At 37.1% G+C, this 12,525-nt stretch overlaps 1 protein-coding gene across 2 annotated transcripts in view; it reads left to right on the plus strand.

Moving 5' to 3' along the window:
- Positions 1 to 4,472: 4,472 nt before the first annotated feature.
- The window catches only part of LOC148370841 (semaphorin-6D-like), a 31,422-nt gene continuing 23,369 nt past the window's right edge, over positions 4,473 to 12,525 (plus strand). The window contains exons 1-2 of one of the 2 annotated variants that reach the window (XM_088328610.1): positions 4,473 to 4,697; positions 5,812 to 5,870. The gene's annotated coding sequence lies outside the window, so the exon portion shown is untranslated. Of the gene's footprint in view, positions 4,698 to 4,758; positions 4,850 to 5,811; positions 5,871 to 12,525 lie in introns of those variants that run through there. The other variant, XM_088328611.1, reaches the window with a different exon arrangement.

Raw genomic sequence — 12,525 nt, forward strand, 5'->3', positions numbered from 1 at the left:
GATTATGTTGGTTTTTGAGTACTTAAAGTCACAGTGTGTAGTAATTCTCCACTGCAGGTCGATGTAGCTTAGAATAAAGCCAAAGCCTGCATTTGGAGAAAAGACACTACGGAAGCGGATGTTGCTCCTTAATAGACCGGGTGAATTGGATACACCTGGAGCTGCTGAAGAGAGCTGATAGCTGGAGTTGGTCAAAGCTTTGTAAGTGGCTAGTGTGAGAAACAACTAAAAAGGCCAGTAAAGGATTGCCAGCACAAGATTGATTTAAAAGAAGTAGCTAACAGTAACAATAGAGGAGAAATTTGGCTTGCAACCAAGTGACTAACGTGTGGCTAGAGAAGGAAACACTTGGAAAAAGTCAAAGATGGCTATATCATGAGACTCCGCTGTAGAACATGAGTATCACTGAAACACGGAGCAAGCTTTATTTACACATAACAGCTAACAACAAAATAGTGGCTAACAAGAGTTGCCATCAAAGCAAACTGGGAGAGGGGGGGAAATCGAAATTTCCTGAATCATAGGATTCTGCCGAGGAAGGAGAGTGACACTGGAGGGCAATCAAGCTTTATATGTAGCAGCTAACAATAACATTAGTGAACATAAGTGGTTGGATAAAGAAACTGGGGGGAAAAAAGTTAAAAATACCTTAATCATAGGATTCAACTGTAGAAGTCGAGTGACACTGGAGGATTTTTTTATTTACAAGTAGCAGCTAACAACATGAGTGGCTAGAGAAGGATACTGGAAAAATGTCAAAATCCCTGAATTCTGTGACTCAATGTAGAACTGTGGACAGGTGGAAAACCCTGAAGGACTCACGGGAAATGTTCCCTCTAATTTTTCATGGGTCTGAGCGTTCACACAAAGTCGGTCAGCAACGCTTGAAACAACAGTGAGTAACCATAATCCCTAGTGTGGCAAGACAATTAATTATCAAATGTCCAAAATTTGACATCAAGTTACATTTTGCTGAGTTTCCGGCAATGCAAAATTATTTTTCTCTTTTACATGAATTGAAAGGTTGTACGGCCTACAAACGTCATTTGATTTTACAATTCTTTCATAAGATTTCCATTTCCGTTTTTTCCTGGTATATTTTGTCGCATAATACTAAAATTTGGCTTATTTAGTCGGTTGCAAGATACAGAACTGTACTTAATCATATTTGTTAGTGGAAGCACAATGTTGACAACAAGATTCACTTGATATAATTGGAAATTATTTAAATGCAACACAAACTTTTTCTTCTTTTACCTTGTTTTTTCTACTTTTTTTTTAAATTCCTTTAAAAAAAAAATCTCATCGTGTTTATTTTTTCCGAGCTGTTACTTTTTTCTTTTTGTTTTCTATTTACTTTTTTCCTTTGTTTCTTTTCTTTTTTTCTCAGCTTTTCACTACTTTTTCATTTTGGTATTTTTTTTTCTTTTTTGTTCTATTCCCCCCTTCCTTTAAGTCATCTTGTGCATAATTTTACATAATATTTGGTCATGTTTGGATTAAAGAAGCAAAAACAACCTGATGAGCCGTTCAGGACCCTTAAGAGACGGTTCCTTTTAGTGAGCCGAGCCGAAGAAGCCGGTTCTCAAAAAACTCTACTAACTTTACTCAACTCTGTTCTACTTCGACTTGACTTCAAAATACCGCATTTAGGACACAACGTCAGGGGAACCCGTTTATTTTTACCTTCATGCACTGTAACTTTGACTTGAGTCGCTTCTTAATTAGTAATTTTGAGCCCTCATTTTTGTGTGCTCGCTAGATTTTCTTGTGCGCTGAGAATGTGCGAGCAGTGCACAATTGCGCACGCGCGCAGCATAGAGGGAACCCTGCTCACGAGTAGCAGCTAACATTAACAATAATCGTCAGACATAGCCAAGTGGCTAATTTGAGTGGCTAGAGAAGGAAACAGTGGGTGAAAAAAAGCACCAGATGCCCGAATTACAGGACTCAGCTGGGAAATACAAGGGACACTGCAGGACGACACAAGTTTTTTTTCACACACAGCAGCTAATAGTAAAAATAGCTGCTGGCGGGGAGCCATAGCCTGTAGCTGAGTGGCTAACATGAGTGACTAGAGGAGGAAACCACTGGGAAAAAAAGTCATAGATGCCTTTTTTTTACAGACTTCATCAATGTTTGCATGCATGACCAGCTATGGAAGTTGAGAGACACTGACGGGTGAAGAAGGATAACTAACAATAATAGCTAGCAGCGAGCTATAGACTTCAGACAAGTTTTCAATTTGAGTGACTAGAAGAGGAAACTGGAAAAAAATTATTTTCATGAAATCTTACATGTGTCTTTGCTTAGTATTTGAAATAATCGTGTTTTATCTCAACGAATGAAGTATTTTGACACCTTTAAGGGTGGCTATATAATACACAGCGGGACTTTTAGCTAACATTCTTCCGTGGTTTGTTTTGCTTTTGTCAGCAAAGTGTCAAAAGTTAACAGCAAGCAGGCAAGTCCTACTTTTCCTCTATTGGTCTCTCGAGCAAATATCCCACAATGCATTTCGAATTTTCTAGGAAAGGCTTTTGCGGAAAGCCGAGCTTCCAAAATGTTCACTCATCAAACAGAAGTTTCGTCAGCAGCAAACCTTAGAGAATGTTTTGTGGAGAAAGAATGAATTATTCATAAATGAATAAAAAAAGAAAATGTAACTGTATTCATTATTTTCAGTTTTTGGAGCTATCTAGTGGCTTATTCATGAGGGAGCGAGCCTTGATATGCTAATGAAAAATGCTAATGTGCTATGCTAATGAACATGCAGGAAGTAAAGCAGGTCACAGGAAGTAGATTTGCACTCACACTCTGTGCTACCGGGCAAAATTGAATAATTCACTGTTTCAGAGACTTTTTCAACTCTTTGTTTTGGTCCTTACTGTAAAAATGAAAATCAAAAGAAAACATGACAAATAAAAAAGGGGAATAGGAAACAAAAACAAAAAGAAAAAGAGAAGGAAAGGGAAAGGGTTAGGCTTAGGGTTAAAAAAAATGGGAAAGAAACATGGGAAAATCAAATAAGGACAAAGAAAAACAAAAAAGGAAAAACAGCTAAAAAAGTGGAATAAAGAAAAAAAGGAAGGCAAAAAGGAAATTAATCAAGAGAATATGCAAAAAATAATAAAAATTAAATTATAAAATGAAAAAAGGAAAATTAGAAAACAATCAGGAAGGGAAAAAATAAATATCAAATAAAAATTCAAATGAGGAAAAGGAAAAAAAAAGAGGAAAGGGAAAATGAAAGAAAAACAGCAAAAGGAAAACAAGGAAGATAAAATGAAGAAAAAGAATAAGGAGAAAAAAAGGAAAAGAATTAAAGAGGAAAATCATAAAAATAAAACAGTTAAAGGAAATGACAATGGAATAAAGGCAAAAAAATAAGAAAAGAGGAAATTAAACAGATAAAAAAGAAAATAAATTGGAAAAAAATATGAAAATGAAATCCACAAAGTAAAAAAAAGAGAGCAAAAAGAGAAAAGGAAAAAATAAATAAGGGGAAAAATTGGAAAAGAAAAAATGGTAAAAGAAAAATTTTTAAAAAATGCAAAAAAAGGATCAAAATGAAGTTAAAAACAAAAGGGGAAGAAAGAGGACTTATTGAACATAGGGCCTTTAGAAATAGGTCAGAAAATCTATAAATACATGTTGTTTCCACATAAAACTATCCATCCATCCATTATCCTCAGTAGGGTCACGGGGCTTCTGGAGCCCATCCCAGCTGTCTTCGGGCAGTGGGCAGGAGACACCCTCAACTGCTTTCCCGCCAGTCGCAGGGCACACAGGGACAGACAACTCACTCGCTCATTCACAATCCATCGCATCCACTACACAGCATGATCTCCAGACAGAAGAGCAGTTTCAGCGACAGACTGCTGTCACTGTCTTGTACTACGGACAGACTGAAGAGATCTTTTCTTCCTCATGCCATGAGGCTCTTTAACTCCACCCGGCAGAGTAAAGGCCCACATTAAACCACACCACCTACATTGGATATTACCGAATCTTACTGCAATATGTATTCTGTGTAGCACTATTTAGTTACTCTATATAACACGCTACAGTGGGCATTTGCACGTCACACTGGGTATTTGTATATTGTATTCTTTTGGCTTTATTATTGTACTGTTCTCAGCTCAGGGATGCTGCTGGAAATGTGAATTTCCCTTCGGGGATGAATAAAGTATCTATCTATCTATCTATCTATCTATCTATCTATCTATCTATCTATCTATCTATCTATCTATCTATCAGTCGTGTTTTGTTTCAATGAAGGAAGTATTTCATCCATCCATCCATCCATCGACATTTGTTGTACTAAATTTCGTTATACTTGTATAATGACGATAAAGGCATTCAATTCAGTTTTGCAATCAAGAGGATTGCAAATGATCAGAAGGGGGTGGAGTCATGCTTGAATCGTCACCTATTTTTATTGGCCGTGCGTGTCGGAAGGCGTGGCCTGAGCCGGGCTACGCCGGGCGGCCGTCTGAGGAGATTAGCTGCTCTCGAGCGCCTTTTGTTTCCTTCGCTCTTTCTATTTCATCTTCCCTTTTTTTACTCTCTTGTCATTGTACACGCTCCTCGTGGAGTGTAAAAATCGCTTCAATTGGCTTAAAACGGAGCTTTTGCGCGTTCGTGGGCGTCGCCTGATGCTCTTTTTCTTCAACGGGGGACGTGCACGCGCAGAGGTGAGTTGGCCGTACGTGCGCAAGCAGGGGTGAGATTGACATTTAAAAAAAGACCACGCCCCTTTGCCGGTGGCGTCATCTAGCCTGTGGTCGGAAGTTAACCTCGCTTCGGCCAAAATGGTGCTTTTAATGTTTGTTTACATTCCGGCTCGGTAAGTTAAAAGTAATCAAATCAAAGATTAATTGGGAATGATGTAGAATAAAGGAGACGTGACAACTCTTTTTATGATTTGATTTATTCCTAGGAAGCAATATAACGGACAGGAAATAATAGATCGCAGTAGGAAGCTTATATCTTCGGCCGGGGTGGTCAAACTATTTCCACCAAGTGCCACACTAGCGTAATAGGTTTTCCTAAAGGACCTGATTTAACTTTTAATGTAACTAATTGTAATGATTATGTAAAATAAGCCTAACTACTACTCATCAATAATTCAATTAATTTGGTCCCCTTGGGAACATTCGTTTTTACTGACTGTGAGTTGAGTGAGTTGTTTGTCCGACGGTACAGTCAGTGCTGTCGCAGCGGAGCGTAACTCTGAATTGTTTGATTATTAAAGTCACAAATATTACAGTTGAAATGAGAAAATGTCACTAAGCTTACTGTATATGGTATACATCAAATACAGGGATACTTCTACATACGAGCTACGAAATATTCAAAATATAAGATGTCTTTCAAGCAAATATTTTGCCCCGACACACAAAAGAAAGTCCAAATCATGAGAATTTCCAGACATTACCACTAAGAGCAGCATATGTGGAAAAAAAATGAATTTTGTATGTATAATAAAACAACAAAATCTTAAGGACATTTTTAGGATCGTTTTTTTTCACTCTTTGGCATTGACATGACATACTGGCGTCTTGTGGTGCTGAGCCATCACTTTGCTGGCACCGTGGTAAATGTAGTTTTTGGTCAAAGCACTCCTTTAACCTGATTATCTGTAGAAGGTCTGACATAATAAGCTCTCGGGCCATGAGTTTGACACATGTCCGTCAACTCTACTTGAAAAGGGTGGGGCTTTTTCAGTTATGAAAACAAACTTGTCTGTTTTTATTTGTATTTTCAATATTTCTGTATGATTTATTAGTTTTATTTATTTTTGTCCAGATTCGATGAAAGCTTGGCCCACCCTCCCCTCTGATGGGCAAACACCTCCAGAATGCTCGGTGAGTTGAGCGATTGACAGGAAGTTAGAAAAAGTAGTATGTCAAAATAAGTGTTAATAGCGGTTGTCATCACAACATGATGCTGGTTTGGGGAGAATCATTTCCTATTTTTGTCAAGTGGAAGAGCAGTCATATGAGCTGCCTGTTGCTTAGCAACCAGTCTGCAGTGACATTCCCCGTAATGGTCTTCCTTTTTTAGAGAGAGAGAGAGAGAAAAATAATCTGACAGTTGAGGGAGGGGGAGAAGAGTTAAGGGTGTCCTAGCTCTCATTTGAAGGCATATCTCATTTGGAGGGCACTAAAGATGAACCTCATACAGTATATTCAGGAAGGGGTTTGTGCTAGTAACCTCCTTTTCATTAATCACCCCCACCCTGTGAATTCCGGGTGTGTCTTGCAATCCCCCTAAATTGGTAGCCCACCCCCCATTTCCCTACACTTTATATTTTAGTACGGGGGTCCCAAACACGCTGCCCGCTGGATGAGAGTTTGTGGCCCCCGACTTTTTTCGCCCGTTTCTGTGTTTTCTTTGGTTCTTGGTATTTGTTTTTTGTCTTGTTTGGTTGTTTTTTAGTCAGTTTTCATTGGTCATCATTAGGTTGTTTTTCCAGTTGATTTTCGTTTTTAGGTTCTTTTTTTTTTTGTGGTCTTTTTTGTCATTTTTTTTCGTCGCTTTTTACGGGATTTTCATACTTTTGAGTAATTTGTACTTTTCTACTCCTTTATAGTACTTCTACATTCTTTTCAGCTTTTTTTATAACTTTTATATACTATTTAGTTCTGTTTCAGTATCTTCACACTTTTTACTAGCATCTGTGTTTTTTATAAATTATCCATCCATTTCCTGAACCAGTTATCCTCACTAGGGTCAAAGGTTTTTCGATACTACTCGGTGCTCTTTAGTACTTATACAGTAATTTTGATACTTTTCTGTACAGTTTTTTTGTACTTTCATTTTTAGGTCAATTTGTGGGCGTTTTTCGAGCGTTTCCGTTGCGTTTTGGGTCATTTTTAGGATTTTTGTTCCCGAGTTAGCGTTTTTTTTGGGCATTTTTTTAGTTATTTTTTGAAATGAAATTAAATGAAATGATCTGCATTTATATAGCGCTTTTCAAGTCAATGACTTTGGTCATATATTATTTCATTCCATTTTTCAGTGGTTTTTCGTTCATTTTCATACTGTACTTTTGTACTTTTTGCTCCTTTTCAGAACTTTTCCATGCTTTTCAGTTCTTTTCATTCTATTTATTTCTGTTTCCGTACAGTTTTTACCAGCTTTAGTGTCTCTGCTATACTTTTCGTTATTTTTTTAATTATTCGTCATAGTTTTTAGTACATTCTTCAAATTATTCAAATGTTATATGTTTTTTTTTTTTTTGGTACATTTTCATTTTAGGGTCATTCTTCGGGTGTTTTTGAGTCATTTTTGCATCGTTTATTTTCGGTAATTTTTTGGCTCTTGTCATTTTTTATACTTTTTCGTTCATTTTTATTCTTTTTAGTAATATGTACCTTTTTACTACTTTCAGTACTTCTAAGTACTTTCCAGCACTTTCATACTTTTCAATACTTTTCATACTAGATAGTTACTTTATTCATCCCCGTTGGGATATTCACACTTCCATCAGTATCCTTGTGATGAAAATAAAATAATAATAAAATAAAAGAAATAGCATATAGAAATACCCAATATAACGTGTTGATATAGAGTATTTAAATCGTGCTACATAAAATACACACTGTAATAAATTTAATTCTGTGTCAGTACTTTTTCACACTTTTTACGATTACTAATAATTACTACTTTGTATTTTTTCTATACTTTTCAGTACCTTTTTAGTTATTTTTCATACTTTTTTTTGTTTACTGTTTGTGTCATATTTCTTGGCATTTTGAGGCTCGTTCTTTTGTTATTTTGATAAAAAAAACTCAGTTGTTTTGTGGTCGTTCTTTGGGTTGTTTTTTGGTGGTTTCTAGCAGCAAGAAGTAGGCAAGAGAGGCCATGTTCAGAACAATTCACGTTCACTGTTAAAGTTAATAGTTAAAGAAATGTCAATACAGACAATTCAACTGAATAAAACAATTTATATTTTATTATTTATTAATTTATTATACCTCTTTTCTATCTAGTCAGCAATTATATAGATAGATAGATAGATAGATAGATAGATAGATAGATACTTTGTTCATCCCCGAAGGGAAATTCACATTTCCAGCAGCATCCCTGAGCTGAGAACAATCGAGAACAATCGAAAATAACACGGGAGCTGCTGGAGTGGCTGCCATTCGTGACGGCGCCGGAAGAAAAGATTCAATTTGAATCATGTACAAACAAACAAACAATTGAATCATGTACAAACAAAAACAAACAAAAGTGGAGTGTTAATAAAATGGGGGGGAAATAATTTCTGATACTGATATAACCAGGTAAAACTAATTTTAAGTTACCTGTCCAAATGAATGTTGTGCCATCTCACCTTTCCCACTCTCTCTCCTCTCACCTTTCCCACTGTCTCTCCTGCAGTTGACTTGCTGCTGCTCGCTCCTGAAACTAATACTTACCTCTTTGTGTATTGTGCAGTCCCTCCCCAGGTGGAGTTAAAAAGCCTCATGTCCTTCCGACACGGGTCCCTTTGGGTTTCTTCAGTTGTTTATATTGCTAGTGTTATTATCATTTTATTTTTTTATTCCTGATTGTTTTCATCATTGATTTTTAATATGTTTATTTATTTATTCATCTTATTTTGTGTTAAAAAAAAAGATATTTAAGCACATTTGAGTGTTTTTTCTTTAGAACATTTCTGAACGAAGGGACCCCCAAGTAAATTGAGTTTGAGACCCCTGCCCTAAATGGTTAGCCCCACCCCCTTTCCCGACACTTTATCTCCTGGGTCAACACTCCAAACCCCCCCTCAATCGGTGCCCCCAACCTTCTGTTTCCAGGCAGGACAACCCCCCCTGCCTTCCTTCCTCATTTCCTAATCCCTTCCTTGATCCCCCAAATCTTCTAAAAGCCTCCCCCAACATTGCTGTGCTTCTGCCATATGTCCGCTGGTGATTGACACTTGAGCTTTGTCCCGCCCCTCTCCACTAGTTTATTTTAACGGATGCTAATTTATCTCAGAACGGGGGTTGCTATGCGGGTTGCTAAGGCGCAAGTCACACGGCTATGTTAGCGCTGAGTCATCCTTTTGCATGGAGTGCGCTTCTTTTTATTGCCGGGAGGCGCTTGTGCGTGTTCGCTTTTCTAATGAGATACTAGTCTAGAATTTCAAATTCTTTCAAACTTATCCGACTCAAAGTGGCCCATCCTGTCATCCACTGACAATAACGACTATCAATGTTTTGGGCATAAAATTATTCAATAGTCAGCCATTGACTGACTCATCAAATGAGTATGAAAAAGTACATAATGTACATTAAGACTTTTTTTTATTATCACACAAACAATAAATTATTCAATTAAATATTTTAGATCACTGTTCTCTTTGATTTCATATATATATATATAAATGAAAATGAATTGATAATTTGATGATTAAAACTGAATGAATATATCGATTTATATTATATATTTGTCGCCGATTTACGATTTCATCCTCGATAACACTAAATTTTGTGGACCCATAGATCTCTGTTGGGACTCAATAGATTTTTGAGCATGCGAGTCCCCGCGACCCATCACTTTTCAGAGGTAAAATGAACACTGGTACAGTACCCTTTGTTTGCCATTACTGAGTTCAAACGTTTCCTGTAGTCTTTCACCAGGTTTGCACACACTGCAGGAGGGGATCTTGTCCCACTCCTCCACACGGATCTTCTCTAGATCAGTCAGGCTACTGGGCTGTCGCTGAAAAACACGGAGTTTAAGCTCCCTGCAAAGATTTTCGATTGGGTTCAGGTCTGGAGACTGGCTGGGCCATGCTAGGACCTTGATATGCTTCTTATGGAGCCACTCCTTGGTTTTCCTGGCTGTGTGGTTAGGGTCGTTGTCGTGTTGGAAGACCCATCCACGACTCATCTTCAATGCACTGTCTGATTGAAGGAGGTTGTTTCCCAAAATCTCACAATACCAGGCCTCAGTCATCCTCTCTTTGATGCAGTGCACTCGTCCTGTTCCATGTGCAGAAAAACACCCCCAAAGCATGATGCTACCACCCTCATGCTTCGGAGTAGGAATGGTGTTCTTTATATTGTACTCTTCATTCTTCTTCCTCCAAACACGCTTAGCGGGATTATGACCAAAAAGTTCTATTTTGGCCTCATCTGCCCACAAAACCTTTTCCCATGACTCTATCATCCAAATGGTCATATGCAAATTCAAGACAGGCCTTGACAAGTGCTGGTTTAAGAAGGTGAACCTTTCGTGCCATGCATGATTTCAAACCATGATGTCTTAGTGTATTACCTACAGTAACCTTGGAAATGGTGGTCCCAGTTCTTTTCAGGTCATTCTCCTTTGCGGGCTGATTCATCACCTTCCTTAGGATCACTGAGACCCCACGAGGTGATATCTTGCATGGGGCTGCACTCCGATTGAGATTGACCGTTATGTTTAGTTTCTTCCATTTTCTGATGATTGTTCAACCAGTGGACCTTTTTCACTCCGTAACCCTTTCCAGCCATGTAGAAGTGTAGAATTTTGTCTCTGGTGTCTTTGGACAGCTCTTTGGTCTTTGCCACGTTACAAGCTAAAGTCTGATTGATTGTATGGGGTGGACAGGTGTCTCTATGCGGCTATGGGACATAAAGCAGGTGCATCTGATTCAGGATGATACATGGAGTGCAAGTGGACTTCTAATGGGTGGGGGTCAGAGATAGATGATACACAGGTGTTCAAATACTTATTTGCAGCTGTATCACACAAATAAATCGTTAAAAGAAAAAATCATTCATATATGTGTGTGTGTGTATATATATATATATATATATATATATATATATATATATATATATAATGGCAGCAACTGCATTTTTACTTTACCAAAATGAATATGTATATAGATAAGTTTTCTATTTTTCTCAATTTACCAGAATTAATTCTTAAAATAATTAGTTCGATAAGTATATATATATAAGATAATAGTATTTAAAATAAGCACAATAATCTGGGTAGTATGTTTTAAAAAAACATCATTTTTTTTATTAATATTAATATGTAAAATATATCATAAATAAATATTTTTTCAACCAAAATAATTTTTGAAATATATTGTTAAATAAGTGTATTTAAAATATATTCAAGTCAAGCCATATTTATTTGTATAGCCCTTTATCACAAAAAGTTTCAATACAATGTTATTTGAAATACATATAATCTACCAGTTCATTAATACATACAGATTTGGAAAAAAGGATATTTTCTTATTGTACATGAAGTAATCATTATAATATTATTTATTGTCTAAGTATACATAATATTATTTGCAATTCGCATTGCCTACTACTTGATTTAAACACATTCAATAGAAAATTATTCAACTTGTTTTACTACATTTTTCCTTTTAGAATTTATCTGAACACATTTACATACTAGATAAAGAGAAAAAAAATTCATTTTTTGTTGTACAGTTCCAGATTTATTAGGTAAAAAAAAAAATTCTATACGTAAGCTCGTAAGAAAAAGTTTATTTTTGACCTGAAGCCAGACAGAGATTAGCATTAGCATCCACATCCCGCTGTGCCGTCACATATTCGCTAATCCGATCCCGCCAGGCTTTTTCAGCTTTTCCGCAAGCGTTTCCCGCTAATTCCCGTCCGGGCCCGAGAAGGAGAACGCTATCGCCCAATCTTGACCGCTCTCTCCCGCTCTCGCCCGCCGCTTCTGAGAATGCAGGTTAAAGGTCAGCATCGGGCGTCACGTGACCCCCCAAGTGAGTGCGAGCAGATGGTTAATGCTAACGCTAATACAACACATAATCTCCCAAAGATTAATAGGGGCTTTTTTGTTGGGGAGCTTTAACCCAGAACATGTTGATGCAAAGGAAAAAGTATGTCAACAGGAAGGTATCGGTATCGATTACTATTCAACATTCGTGGTGCTGATACCATTTGGGGTGCCCTCTACGGGCTATTTATTATTCAGGACTATAATCAATAAAGAAGTAAAAATGCAATTTTATTAGATATATAATTTTGGGGACTTGTATGTCATTTTTGCATAGGAAAGGCAATTTTATATGCTAATAGGTGTCAGTGTGTGGGATCAGTATCGATGAGTACTCAAGATTGGTGTATTGGTATATTATTGTCGAAAAAAAACCCCGAAAGGGATTGTCACAAGAAATGAAATCAACGGGATATAAATGTTCTGCGATCGAAAATAAACAGGATATACAAATGAAAACAGAAAGTTGGCTGGGCACTTCCAGGAAGTTGATAGGAAGTGGACGGAATATTGACAAGAAGTTGACTGGAGGTGATGAGGAAGTGGACAGAAAATTAACAGGATGTACACGGGAAGTTGTCAGTTAAGGAATCAGAAGTTGATGGGTTGTTGACAGGAAGTCATTGGGAAGTTTACAGAAAGCTGACAGGACATTAACATGAAGTCATCGAGAATAGTGTTAGTGTACTGTTAGTAAATCGGAGTTGACAGGTAGTTGACAAGAGGTTTACAGAAAGTAGACAGAATATTGACAAGATATTGACAGGA

Source organism: Urocampus carinirostris, chromosome 2 (assembly GCF_059441175.1).
Source record: "Urocampus carinirostris isolate Australia breed hairy pipefish chromosome 2, RoL_Ucar_1.0, whole genome shotgun sequence".
In the NCBI taxonomy this organism is placed as follows: domain Eukaryota; kingdom Metazoa; phylum Chordata; class Actinopteri; order Syngnathiformes; family Syngnathidae; genus Urocampus; species Urocampus carinirostris.